Raw genomic sequence first — 12783 nt, forward strand, 5'->3', positions numbered from 1 at the left:
CACAGCAATGTCACAAGTGTAAAGACCCCACAATACAACATGGCATGACAAAAAAAAAGCTAGGCACAAGAGCGACCACTGATGGATGCGGATTACTTTGTTTCGTCTTGCAAAAGTAAAGGAAGTTTCCCATGGCTCGCTGGGTTCAAGGACCGCCTCTTCTTAAGCTTGCATTGAGATAATAAGGTTTTAGAGGGTGCACATAAAAGCAGCTCATGCACAGTGTTTCTGCCCGGTCTCGAACCGGGGACCTTTCGCGTGTTAGGCGAACGTGATGACCACTACACTACAGAAACTCACTTGCTGTGTTTTACTGTTAGAGCAAGGTTCCTCTCAAGGGTTCTCTCTACTTCTATTCTGCTGTATCAGCAGCCACTCAGAAAGCGAGGAGCAAGTGTGAAAACTGCAGAGATATCAGCCAACATACTTGCAATTAGACGTATTAAAAATTGACTTAGGCAGGCATCGACAGACAAATATCTGATGCCTAAATGCCAGCAAGTACAGCTTGGGAAAGCATCACCTGGGACACACAGAGACTAAGCATGAAGGCAGAAAAAGCATGGTGATCCATGTTTCTTATGAGGTTCAAAATATTTTGTGCAACAATGCGGCGAGTGTAATGAGAAATAGTCAGGCATTGTGAGTTTTGAGTAGGATTCGTATGTATACCTCTGAAAAAGGGCTCGTCAGGGATTTGAACCCGGGACCTCTCGCACCCTAAGTGAGAATCATACCCCTAGACCAACGAGCCGAGGCACACAAGAGTCGCCTTTCGCACCGGCTCCGGGGATTAGTGGCAGCGAGTTAGTGAATGCTTCACCCAAAGCAAGCAACTGCACATGCTGCTCTCTTCTGCAATATGGTTGCTGTCTTTTCCATGGCCGTCATCGAACAAGAAATGAAAATGCCTCTATCCTTCAGACATTTTGTTTGTTCTAGGTGTATGCTCTCGGTGAGGTCAATAAAACCATTTCTGCTCTCATGCCTTGCTTTCATGAAGTAGGCCCAACCTTCAGTACACAAGGACGTGCAAACGAATAGCGCAAACTATCGTCACTTCTCTTTTTGAGCTGTCACTGATACCCCTGGAGCACAGTACGTCACGCTGGTGAGGGATAGACAGCTTCCATTATCTCAGCTTTCCCATAAATTGAGAGAGTAAATGCAAACTGTGTGAAAAACAGAAAGTTGCAGTTTCTGCCCGGTCTCGAACCAGGGACCTTTCGCGTGTAAAGCGAACGTGATAGCCACTACACTACAGAAACAGACACGCTTGCAGGAATCTTCTTGGCATGTAGTGGGCTGGAATGCACAGACCAAGGGCCAATGTCCATGAAGCTCAAAGTTGGACCCTCCTTACCCGATCTCTTTCTTTGGAAGAAAGGAACGAGGACCCCTTTTATTCCAAAAGGCGATTTTAAAACCATACCTGAAACCACACTAGAAAAACACTTTGCATTTAATTTTCCTACACTGATGGTCCACCCCAGAAAAGCAGTTGCAAAGAAGTCCGGCACTGAAATTCTATACGCCAAAAGTGGGAAATAGCGTAGAGGGAAAGGAACTTTCTCACCATACACGGCGTCTTATAGCATTGAAAAGAAGAAATGGCCCTATATAATAAGCAGCCTAAAAATAATTCCACAGCATGGGCTCGTCCGGGATTTGAACCCGGGACCTCTCGCACCCGAAGCGAGAATCATACCCCTAGACCAGCGAGCCTGATTCCCCAGTTGGCATTTTAAGCAATTTCTGATGCGTCTTTCAGAAACAAAGCAGGGCTATTTGGCTGCTCTCTCTCTATGTGAACCACAAAAAGTCATGTTTTCTCTCAAGGTGTTGTTTTTTTCACTCTTGCAAGGAAGGGATCAGTCGATATCCTAGCTGCCAGAGAGCAGAAAAAAGGCGCTGATGAGAACTGTGGCACTTTCTGGCACTTGTACTCCTCTGCAAGTCCTGGACACTTGCCCCATAGACTTCCACCCCAGATGCAAGGGAGGGCCTGCCAATTCTTGCTCCTAAGACAGAGGCATTTGATTCTTGGATTCAAACACGCTCACTCAGCGCTCGATCAGGCTCGATCAGGCGAGATTTATATGAGTGGCTCGCAGGACTGAAACACTAACCTGGGAGCCCCAGGGTGGCTGAATTCCCAGGATGGCCATTTTTGGGCAAGTCACCTCCTTTCCTCCTGCCTCAATCTAGAATTGGCTGCAAATCACAAGATAGAGTTCAATGTCCGTGTGTACTGCCTACTCCCAGATACCTCTCTGTCTTCCTTATGTAAATTAAAATTCGCAAGGGGGGACCAATGACAATCTGCTCCTCCCACATAACCAAGAAGCCCTGTTGAACATGTCTGCCTGTGTTGTTGCAGGGACAGTGCCTTCTCCGCCCAAAAGGTGGCAGGAGAGCCTCACAACAAAGATGGGATCAACTGCTTAATGAGAAACCAGCAGGGCAGTTTGTGTGATGGAGTGCAAATTTAACGGAAGGTGTGCCTGAGGTGTCCCTTCCAGGAATACATGGAATTGTGATTGAGGGCCCAGCCTGATCGTTGGTGGATTTCTCGTCATATGTTACAGGTCCGTGCAAAGATTGTGGTGTGTGGGGAATGCACTGCAAAAAACAGGACGATTTAAGGGTGTAAAAGAAACCTGTCAGAAGTGGGATTTGAACCCACGCCTCCATGAGGAGACCAGAAGTCTCAGTTGCACTGAAGATCAAGCTCTCTTGAGTCTGGCGCCATAGACCACTCGGCCATCCTGACAGCCCTGGGTGTGCACAGATCTGACTTTTCTGACTGCACCTGCCAATGTTTGCACTTACAACGTTCACAGCAATGTCACAAGTGTAAAGACCCCACAATACAACATGGGATGACAAACAAAAAGCTAGGCACAAGAGCGACCACTGATGGATGCGGATTACTTTGTTTCGTCTTGCAAAAGTAAAGGAAGTTTCCCATGGCTCGCTGGGTTCAAGGACCGCCTCTTCTTAAGCTTGCATTGAGATAATAAGGTTTTAGAGGGTGCACATAAAAGCAGCTCATGCACAGTGTTTCTGCCCGGTCTCGAACCGGGGACCTTTCGCGTGTTAGGCGAACGTGATGACCACTACATTACAGAAACTCACTTGCTGTGTTTTACTGTTAGAGCAAGGTTCCTCTCAAGGGTTCTCTCTACTTCTATTCTGCTGTATCAGCAGCCACTCAGAAAGCGAGGAGCAAGTGTGAAAACTGCAGAGATATCAGCCAACATACTTGCAATTAGACGTATTAAAAATTGACTTATGCAGGCATCGACAGACAAATATCTGATGCCTAAATGCCAGCAAGTACAGCTTGGGAAAGCATCACCTGGGACACACAGAGACTAAGCATGAAGGCAGAAAAAGCATGGTGATCCATGTTTCTTATGAGGTTCAAAATATTTTGTGCAACAATGTGGCGAGTGTAATGAGAAATAGTCAGGCATTGTGAGTTTTGAGTAGGATTCGTATGTTTACCTCTGAAAAAGGGCTCGTCCGGGATTTGAACCCAGGACCTCTCGCACCCTAAGCGAGAATCATACCCCTAGACCAACGAGCCGAGGAACACAAGAGTTGCCTTTCGCACCGGCTCCGGGGATTATTGGCAGCGAGTTAGTGAATGCTTCACCCAAAGCAAGCAACTGCACATGCTGCTCTCTTCTGCAATATGGTTGCTGTCTTTTCCATGGCCGTCATCGAACAAGAAATGAAAATGCCTCTATCCTTCAGACATTTTGTTTGTTCTAGGTGTATGCTCTCGGTGAGGTCAATAAAACCATTTCTGCTCTCATGCCTTGCTTTCATGAAGTAGGCCCAACCTTCAGTACACAAGGACGTGCAAACGAATAGCGCAAACTATCGTCACTTCTCTTTTTGAGCTGTCACTGATACCCCTGGAGCACAGTACGTCACGCTGGTGAGGGATAGACAGCTTCCATTATCTCAGCTTTCCTATAAATTGAGAGAGTAAATGCAAACTGTGTGAAAAACAGAAAGCTGCTGTTTCTGCCCGGTCTCGAACCAGGGACCTTTCGCGTGTAAAGCGAACGTGATAACCACTACACTACAGAAACAGACACGCTTGCAGGAATCTTCTTGGCATGTAGTGGGCTGGAATGCACAGACCAAGGGCCAATGACCATGAAGCTCAAAGTTGGACCCTCCTTACCCGATCTCTTTCTTTGGAAGAAAGGAACGAGGACCCCTTTTATTCCAAAAGGCGATTTTAAAACCATACCTGAAACCACACTAGAAAAACACTTTGCATTTAATTTTCCTACACTGATGGTCCACCCCAGAAAAGCAGTTGCAAAAAAGTCCGGCACTGAAATTCTATACGCCAAAAGTGGGAAATAGCGTAGAGGGAAAGGAACTTTCTCACCATACACGGCGTCTTATAGCATTGAAAAGAAGAAATGGCCCTATATAATAAGAAGCCTAAAAATAATTCCACAGCATGGGCTCGTCCGGGATTTGAATCCGGGCCCTCTCGCACCCGAAGCGAGAATCATACCCCTAGACCAACGAGCCTGATTCCCCAGTTGGCATTTTAAGCAATTTCTGATGCGTCTTTCAGAAACAAAGCAGGGCTATTTGGCTGCTCTCTCTCTATGTGAACCACAAAAAGTCATGTTTTCTCTCAAGGTGTTGTTTTTTTCACTCTTGCAAGGAAGGGATCAGTCGATATCCTAGCTGCCAGAGAGCAGAAAAAAGGCGCTGATGAGAACTGTGGCACTTTCTGGCACTTGTACTCCTCTGCAAGTCCTGGACACTTGCCCCATAGACTTCCACCCCAGATGCAAGCGAGGGCCTGCCAATTCTTGCTCCTAAGACAGAGGCATTTGATTCTTGGATTCAAACACGCTCACTCAGCGCTCGATCAGGCTCGATCAGGCGAGATTTATATGAGTGGCTCGCAGGACTGAAACACTAACCTGGGAGCCCCAGGGTGGCTGAATTCCCAGGATGGCCATTTTTGGGCAAGTCACCTCCTTTCCTCCTGCCTCAATCTAGAATTGGCTGCAAATCACAAGATAGAGTTCAATGTCCGTGTGTACTGCCTACTCCCAGATACCTCTCTGTCTTCCTTATGTAAATTAAAATTCGCAAGGGGGGACCAATGACAATCTGCTCCTCCCACATAACCAAGAAGCCCTGTTGAACATGTCTGCCTGTGTTGTTGCAGGGACAGTGCCTTCTCCACCCAAAAGGTGGCAGGAGAGCCTCACAACAAAGATGGGATCAACTGCTTAATGAGAAACCAGCACGGCAGTTTGTGTGATGGAGTGTAAATTTAACGGAAGGTGTGCCTGAGGTGTCCCTTCCAGGAATACATGGAATTGTGATTGAGGGCCCAGCCTGATCGTTGGTGGATTTCTCGTCATATGTTACAGGTCCGTGCAAAGATTGTGGTGTGTGGGGAATGCACTGCAAAAAACAGGACGAATTAAGGGTGTAAAAGAAACCTGTCAGAAGTGGGATTTGAACCCACGCCTCCATGAGGAGACCAGAAGTCTCAGTTGCACTGAAGATCAAGCTCTCTTGAGTCTGGCGCCTTAGACCACTCGGCCATCCTGACAGCCCTGGGTGGGCACAGATCTGACTCTTCTGACTGCACCTGCCAATGTTTGCACTTACAACGTTCACAGCAATGTCACAAGTGTAAAGACCCCACAATACAACATGGCATGACAAAAAAAAAGCTAGGCACAAGAGCGACCACTGATGGATGCGGATTACTTTGTTTCGTCTTGCAAAAGTAAAGGAAGTTTCCCATGGCTCGCTGGGTTCAAGGACCGCCTCTTCTTAAGCTTGCATTGAGATAATAAGGTTTTAGAGGGTGCACATAAAAGCAGCTCATGCACAGTGTTTCTGCCCGGTCTCGAACCGGGGACCTTTCGCGTGTTAGGCGAACGTGATGACCACTACACTACAGAAACTCACTTGCTGTGTTTTACTGTTAGAGCAAGGTTCCTCTCAAGGGTTCTCTCTACTTCTATTCTGCTGTATCAGCAGCCACTCAGAAAGCGAGGAGCAAGTGTGAAAACTGCAGAGATATCAGCCAACATACTTGCAATTAGACGTATTAAAAATTGACTTAGGCAGGCATCGACAGACAAATATCTGATGCCTAAATGCCAGCAAGTACAGCTTGGGAAAGCATCACCTGGGACACACAGAGACTAAGCATGAAGGCAGAAAAAGCATGGTGATCCATGTTTCTTATGAGGTTCAAAATATTTTGTGCAACAATGCGGCGAGTATAATGAGAAATAGTCAGGCATTGTGAGTTTTGAGTAGGATTCGTATGTATACCTCTGAAAAAGGGCTCGTCAGGGATTTGAACCCGGGACCTCTCGCACCCTAAGCGAGAATCATACCCCTAGACCAACGAGCCGAGGCACACAAGAGTCGCCTTTCGCACCGGCTCCGGGGATTAGTGGCAGCGAGTTAGTGAATGCTTCACCCAAAGCAAGCAACTGCACATGCTGCTCTCTTCTGCAATATGGTTGCTGTCTTTTCCATGGCCGTCATCGAACAAGAAATGAAAATGCCTCTATCCTTCAGACATTTTGTTTGTTCTAGGTGTATGCTCTCGGTGAGGTCAATAAAACCATTTCTGCTCTCATGCCTTGCTTTCATGAAGTAGGCCCAACCTTCAGTACACAAGGACGTGCAAACGAATAGCGCAAACTATCGTCACTTCTCTTTTTGAGCTGTCACTGATACCCCTGGAGCACAGTACGTCACGCTGGTGAGGGATAGACAGCTTCCATTATCTCAGCTTTCCCATAAATTGAGAGAGTAAATGCAAACTGTGTGAAAAACAGAAAGTTGCAGTTTCTGCCCGGTCTCGAACCAGGGACCTTTCGCGTGTAAAGCGAACGTGATAGCCACTACACTACAGAAACAGACACGCTTGCAGGAATCTTCTTGGCATGTAGTGGGCTGGAATGCACAGACCAAGGGCCAATGTCCATGAAGCTCAAAGTTGGACCCTCCTTACCCGATCTCTTTCTTTGGAAGAAAGGAACGAGGACCCCTTTTATTCCAAAAGGCGATTTTAAAACCATACCTGAAACCACACTAGAAAAACACTTTGCATTTAATTTTCCTACACTGATGGTCCACCCCAGAAAAGCAGTTGCAAAGAAGTCCGGCACTGAAATTCTATACGCCAAAAGTGGGAAATAGCGTAGAGGGAAAGGAACTTTCTCACCATACACGGCGTCTTATAGCATTGAAAAGAAGAAATGGCCCTATATAATAAGCAGCCTAAAAATAATTCCACAGCATGGGCTCGTCCGGGATTTGAACCCGGGACCTCTCGCACCGGAAGCGAGAATCATACCCCTAGACCAGCGAGCCTGATTCCCCAGTTGGCATTTTAAGCAATTTCTGATGCGTCTTTCAGAAACAAAGCAGGGCTATTTGGCTGCTCTCTCTCTATGTGAACCACAAAAAGTCATGTTTTCTCTCAAGGTGTTGTTTTTTTCACTCTTGCAAGGAAGGGATCAGTCGATATCCTAGCTGCCAGAGAGCAGAAAAAAGGCGCTGATGAGAACTGTGGCACTTTCTGGCACTTGTACTCCTCTGCAAGTCCTGGACACTTGCCCCATAGACTTCCACCCCAGATGCAAGGGAGGGCCTGCCAATTCTTGCTCCTAAGACAGAGGCATTTGATTCTTGGATTCAAACACGCTCACTCAGCGCTCGATCAGGCTCGATCAGGCGAGATTTATATGAGTGGCTTGCAGGACTGAAACACTAACCTGGGAGCCCCAGGGTGGCTGAATTCCCAGGATGGCCATTTTTGGGCAAGTCACCTCCTTTCCTCCTGCCTCAATCTAGAATTGGCTGCAAATCACAAGATAGAGTTCAATGTCCGTGTGTACTGCCTACTCCCAGATACCTCTCTGTCTTCCTTATGTAAATTAAAATTCGCAAGGGGGGACCAATGACAATCTGCTCCTCCCACATAACCAAGAAGCCCTGTTGAACATGTCTGCCTGTGTTGTTGCAGGGACAGTGCCTTCTCCGCCCAAAAGGTGGCAGGAGAGCCTCACAACAAAGATGGGATCAACTGCTTAATGAGAAACCAGCACAGCAGTTTGTGTGATGGAGTGCAAATTTAACGGAAGGTGTGCCTGAGGTGTCCCTTCCAGGAATACATGGAATTGTGATTGAGGGCCCAGCCTGATCGTTGGTGGATTTCTCGTCATATGTTACAGGTCCGTGCAAAGATTGTGGTGTGTGGGGAATGCACTGCAAAAAACAGGACGATTTAAGGGTGTAAAAGAAACCTGTCAGAAGTGGGATTTGAACCCACGCCTCCATGAGGAGACCAGAAGTCTCAGTTGCACTGAAGATCAAGCTCTCTTGAGTCTGGCGCCTTAGACCACTCGGCCATCCTGACAGCCCTGGGTGTGCACAGATCTGACTCTTCTGACTGCACCTGCCAATGTTTGCACTTACAACGTTCACAGCAATGTCACAAGTGTAAAGACCCCACAATACAACATGGCATGACAAAAAAAAAACTAGGCACAAGAGCGACCACTGATGGATGCGGATTACTTTGTTTCGTCTTGCAAAAGTAAAGGAAGTTTCCCATGGCTCGCTGGGTTCAAGGACCGCCTCTTCTTAAGCTTGCATTGAGATAATAAGGTTTTAGAGGGTGCACATAAAAGCAGCTCATGCACAGTGTTTCTGCCCGGTCTCGAACCGGGGACCTTTCGCGTGTTAGGCGAACGTGATGACCACTACACTACAGAAACTCACGTGCTGTGTTTTACTGTTAGAGCAAGGTTCCTCTCAAGGGTTCTCTCTACTTCTATTCTGCTGTATCAGCAGCCACTCACAAAGCGAGGAGCAAGTGTGAAAACTGCAGAGATATCAGCCAACATACTTGCAATTAGACGTATTAAAAATTGACTTAGGCAGGCATCGACAGACAAATATCTGATGCCTAAATGCCAGCAAGTACAGCATGGGAAAGCATCACCTGGGACACACAGAGACTAAGCATGAAGGCAGAAAAAGCATGGTGATCCATGTTTCTTATGAGGTTCAAAATATTTTGTGCAACAATGCGGCGAGTGTAATGAGAAATAGTCAGGCATTGTGAGTTTTGAGTAGGATTCGTATGTATACCTCTGAAAAAGGGCTCGTCAGGGATTTGAACCCGGGATCTCTCGCACCCTAAGCGAGAATCATACCCCTAGACCAACGAGCCGAGGCACACAAGAGTCGCCTTTCGCACCGGCTCCGGGGATTAGTGGCAGCGAGTTAGTGAATGCTTCACCCAAAGCAAGCAACTGCACATGCTGCTCTCTTCTGCAATATGGTTGCTGTCTTTTCCATGGCCGTCATCGAACAAGAAATGAAAATGCCTCTATCCTTCAGACATTTTGTTTGTTCTAGGTGTATGCTCTCGGTGAGGTCAATAAAACCATTTCTGCTCTCATGCCTTGCTTTCATGAAGTAGGCCCAACCTTCAGAACACAAGGACGTGCAAACGAATAGCGCAAACTATCGTCACTTCTCTTTTTGAGCTGTCACTGATACCCCTGGAGCACAGTACGTCACGCTGGTGAGGGATAGACAGCTTCCATTATCTCAGCTTTCCCATTAATTGAGAGAGTAAATGCAAACTGTGTGAAAAACAGAAAGTTGCAGTTTCTGCCCGGTCTCGAACCAGGGACCTTTCGCGTGTAAAGCGAACGTGATAGCCACTACACTACAGAAACAGACACGCTTGCAGGAATCTTCTTGGCATGTAGTGGGCTGGAATGCACAGACCAAGGGCCAATGTCCATGAAGCTCAAAGTTGGACCCTCCTTACCCGATCTCTTTCTTTGGAAGAAAGGAACGAGGACCCCTTTTATTCCAAAAGGCGATTTTAAAACCATACCTGAAACCACACTAGAAAAACACTTTGCATTTAATTTTCCTACACTGATGGTCCACCCCAGAAAAGCAGTTGCAAAGAAGTCCGGCACTGAAATTCTATACGCCAAAAGTGGGAAATAGCGTAGAGGGAAAGGAACTTTCTCACCATACACGGCGTCTTATAGCATTGAAAAGAAGAAATGGCCCTATATAATAAGCAGCCTAAAAATAATTCCACAGCATGGGATCGTCCGGGATTTGAACCCGGGACCTCTCGCACCCGAAGCGAGAATCATACCCCTAGACCAACGAGCCTGATTCCCCAGTCGGCATTTTAAGCAATTTCTGATGCGTCTTTCAGAAACAAAGCAGGGCTATTTGGCTGCTCTCTCTCTATGTGAACCACAAAAAGTCATGTTTTCTCTCAAGGTGTTGTTTTTTTCACTCTTGCAAGGAAGGGATCAGTCGATATCCTAGCTGCCAGAGAGCAGAAAAAAGGCGCTGATGAGAACAGCAGGCACTTTCTGGCACTTGTACTCCTCTGCAAGTCCTGGACACTTGCCCCATAGACTTCCACCCCAGATGCAAGGGAGGGCCTGCCAATTCTTGCTCCTAAGACAGAGGCATTTGATTCTTGGATTCAAACACGCTCACTCAGCGCTCGATCAGGCTCGATCAGGCGAGATTTATATGAGTGGCTCGCAGGACTGAAACACTAACCTGGGAGCCCCAGGGTGGCTGAATTCCCAGGATGGCCATTTTTGGGCAAGTCACCTCCTTTCCTCCTGCCTCAATCTAGAATTGGCTGCAAATCACAAGATAGAGTTCAATGTCCGTGTGTACTGCCTACTCCCAGATACCTCTCTGTCTTCCTTATGTAAATTAAAATTCGCAAGGGGGGACCAATGACAATCTGCTCCTCCCACATAACCAAGAAGCCCTGTTGAACATGTCTGCCTGTGTTGTTGCAGGGACAGTGCCTTCTCCGCCCAAAAGGTGGCAGGAGAGCCTCACAACAAAGATGGGATCAACTGCTTAATGAGAAACCAGCACAGCAGTTTGTGTGATGGAGTGCAAATTTAACGGAAGGTGTGCCTGAGGTGTCCCTTCCAGGAATACATGGAATTGTGATTGAGGGCCCAGCCTGATCGTTGGTGGATTTCTCGTCATATGTTACAGGTCCGTGCAAAGATTGTGGTGTGTGGGGAATGCACTGCAAAAAACAGGACGATTTAAGGGTGTAAAAGAAACCTGTCAGAAGTGGGATTTGAACCCACGCCTCCATGAGGAGACCAGAAGTCTCAGTTGCACTGAAGATCAAGCTCTCTTGAGTCTGGCGCCTTAGACCACTCGGCCATCCTGACAGCCCTGGGTGTGCACAGATCTGACTCTTCTGACTGCACCTGCCAATGTTTGCACTTACAACGTTCACAGCAATGTCACAAGTGTAAAGACCCCACAATACAACATGGCATGACAAAAAAAAAGCTAGGCACAAGAGCGACCACTGATGGATGCGGATTACTTTGTTTCGTCTTGCAAAAGTAAAGGAAGTTTCCCATGGCTCGCTGGGTTCAAGGACCGCCTCTTCTTAAGCTTGCATTGAGATAATAAGGTTTTAGAGGGTGCACATAAAAGCAGCTCATGCACAGTGTTTCTGCCCGGTCTCGAACCGGGGACCTTTCGCGTGTTAGGCGAACGTGATGACCACTACACTACAGAAACTCACTTGCTGTGTTTTACTGTTAGAGCAAGGTTCCTCTCAAGGGTTCTCTCTACTTCTATTCTGCTGTATCAGCAGCCACTCAGAAAGCGAGGAGCAAGTGTGAAAACTGCAGAGATATCAGCCAACATACTTGCAATTAGACGTATTAAAAATTGACTTAGGCAGGCATCGACAGACAAATATCTGATGCCTAAATGCCAGCAAGTACAGCTTGGGAAAGCATCACCTGGGACACACAGAGACTAAGCATGAAGGCAGAAAAAGCATGGTGATCCATGTTTCTTATGAGGTTCAAAATATTTTGTGCAACAATGCGGCGAGTGTAATGAGAAATAGTCAGGCATTGTGAGTTTTGAGTAGGATTCGTATGTATACCTCTGAAAAAGGGCTCGTCAGGGATTTGAACCCGGGACCTCTCGCACCCTAAGCGAGAATCATACCCCTAGACCAACGAGCCGAGGCACACAAGAGTCGCCTTTCGCACCGGCTCCGGGGATTAGTGGCAGCGAGTTAGTGAATGCTTCACCCAAAGCAAGCAACTGCACATGCTGCTCTCTTCTGCAATATGGTTGCTGTCTTTTCCATGGCCGTCATCGAACAAGAAATGAAAATGCCTCTATCCTTCAGACATTTTGTTTGTTCTAGGTGTATGCTCTCGGTGAGGTCAATAAAACCATTTCTGCTCTCATGCCTTGCTTTCATGAAGTAGGCCCAACCTTCAGTACACAAGGACGTGCAAACGAATAGCGCAAACTATCGTCACTTCTCTTTTTGAGCTGTCACTGATACCCCTGGAGCACAGTACGTCACGCTGGTGAGGGATAGACAGCTTCCATTATCTCAGCTTTCCCATAAATTGAGAGAGTAAATGCAAACTGTGTGAAAAACAGAAAGTTGCAGTTTCTGCCCGGTCTCGAACCAGGGACCTTTCGCGTGTAAAGCGAACGTGATAGCCACTACACTACAGAAACAGACACGCTTGCAGGAATCTTCTTGGCATGTAGTGGGCTGGAATGCACAGACCAAGGGCCAATGTCCATGAAGCTCAAAGTTGGACCCTCCTTACCCGATCTCTTTCTTTGGAAGAAAGGAACGAGGACCCCTTTTATTCCAAAAGGCGATTTTAAAACCAT

General features: G+C 47.1%; 15 non-coding genes across 15 annotated transcripts; all 15 read right to left on the reverse strand.

The window, feature by feature from the left end:
* Positions 1-223: 223 nt before the first annotated feature.
* TRNAV-AAC (transfer RNA valine (anticodon AAC)) lies at positions 224-296 on the reverse strand. Its single transcript has one exon. It is a non-coding gene; the product is annotated as a tRNA-Val (tRNA).
* An 899-nt stretch (positions 297-1195) lies between these two features.
* TRNAV-UAC (transfer RNA valine (anticodon UAC)) lies at positions 1196-1268 on the reverse strand. Its single transcript has one exon. It is a non-coding gene; the product is annotated as a tRNA-Val (tRNA).
* Positions 1269-1653: 385 nt separating this feature from the next.
* On the reverse strand, positions 1654-1725 carry TRNAP-CGG (transfer RNA proline (anticodon CGG)). Its single transcript has one exon. It is a non-coding gene; the product is annotated as a tRNA-Pro (tRNA).
* Positions 1726-3520: 1795 nt separating this feature from the next.
* Positions 3521-3592, reverse strand: TRNAP-AGG (transfer RNA proline (anticodon AGG)). Its single transcript has one exon. It is a non-coding gene; the product is annotated as a tRNA-Pro (tRNA).
* Positions 3593-4033: 441 nt separating this feature from the next.
* Positions 4034-4106, reverse strand: TRNAV-UAC (transfer RNA valine (anticodon UAC)). Its single transcript has one exon. It is a non-coding gene; the product is annotated as a tRNA-Val (tRNA).
* A 1393-nt stretch (positions 4107-5499) lies between these two features.
* On the reverse strand, positions 5500-5611 carry TRNAL-CAA (transfer RNA leucine (anticodon CAA)). Its single transcript has 2 exons — positions 5574-5611; positions 5500-5545 (listed from the first exon to the last, which is right to left on the reverse strand). It is a non-coding gene; the product is annotated as a tRNA-Leu (tRNA).
* A 288-nt stretch (positions 5612-5899) lies between these two features.
* On the reverse strand, positions 5900-5972 carry TRNAV-AAC (transfer RNA valine (anticodon AAC)). Its single transcript has one exon. It is a non-coding gene; the product is annotated as a tRNA-Val (tRNA).
* Positions 5973-6871: 899 nt separating this feature from the next.
* Positions 6872-6944, reverse strand: TRNAV-UAC (transfer RNA valine (anticodon UAC)). The gene has a single exon. It is a non-coding gene; the product is annotated as a tRNA-Val (tRNA).
* Positions 6945-7329: 385 nt separating this feature from the next.
* Positions 7330-7401, reverse strand: TRNAR-CCG (transfer RNA arginine (anticodon CCG)). Its single transcript has one exon. It is a non-coding gene; the product is annotated as a tRNA-Arg (tRNA).
* A 936-nt stretch (positions 7402-8337) lies between these two features.
* On the reverse strand, positions 8338-8449 carry TRNAL-CAA (transfer RNA leucine (anticodon CAA)). The gene is made up of 2 exons: positions 8412-8449; positions 8338-8383 (listed from the first exon to the last, which is right to left on the reverse strand). It is a non-coding gene; the product is annotated as a tRNA-Leu (tRNA).
* A 288-nt stretch (positions 8450-8737) lies between these two features.
* Positions 8738-8810, reverse strand: TRNAV-AAC (transfer RNA valine (anticodon AAC)). The gene has a single exon. It is a non-coding gene; the product is annotated as a tRNA-Val (tRNA).
* Positions 8811-9709: 899 nt separating this feature from the next.
* TRNAV-UAC (transfer RNA valine (anticodon UAC)) lies at positions 9710-9782 on the reverse strand. The gene has a single exon. It is a non-coding gene; the product is annotated as a tRNA-Val (tRNA).
* Positions 9783-11176: 1394 nt separating this feature from the next.
* Positions 11177-11288, reverse strand: TRNAL-CAA (transfer RNA leucine (anticodon CAA)). Its single transcript has 2 exons — positions 11251-11288; positions 11177-11222 (listed from the first exon to the last, which is right to left on the reverse strand). It is a non-coding gene; the product is annotated as a tRNA-Leu (tRNA).
* Positions 11289-11576: 288 nt separating this feature from the next.
* TRNAV-AAC (transfer RNA valine (anticodon AAC)) lies at positions 11577-11649 on the reverse strand. Its single transcript has one exon. It is a non-coding gene; the product is annotated as a tRNA-Val (tRNA).
* Positions 11650-12548: 899 nt separating this feature from the next.
* Positions 12549-12621, reverse strand: TRNAV-UAC (transfer RNA valine (anticodon UAC)). The gene has a single exon. It is a non-coding gene; the product is annotated as a tRNA-Val (tRNA).
* Between the last annotated feature and the right edge of the window lie 162 nt (positions 12622-12783).

Source organism: Triturus cristatus, chromosome 10, assembly GCF_964204655.1.
Source record: "Triturus cristatus chromosome 10, aTriCri1.1, whole genome shotgun sequence".
NCBI lineage: Eukaryota > Metazoa > Chordata > Amphibia > Caudata > Salamandridae > Triturus > Triturus cristatus.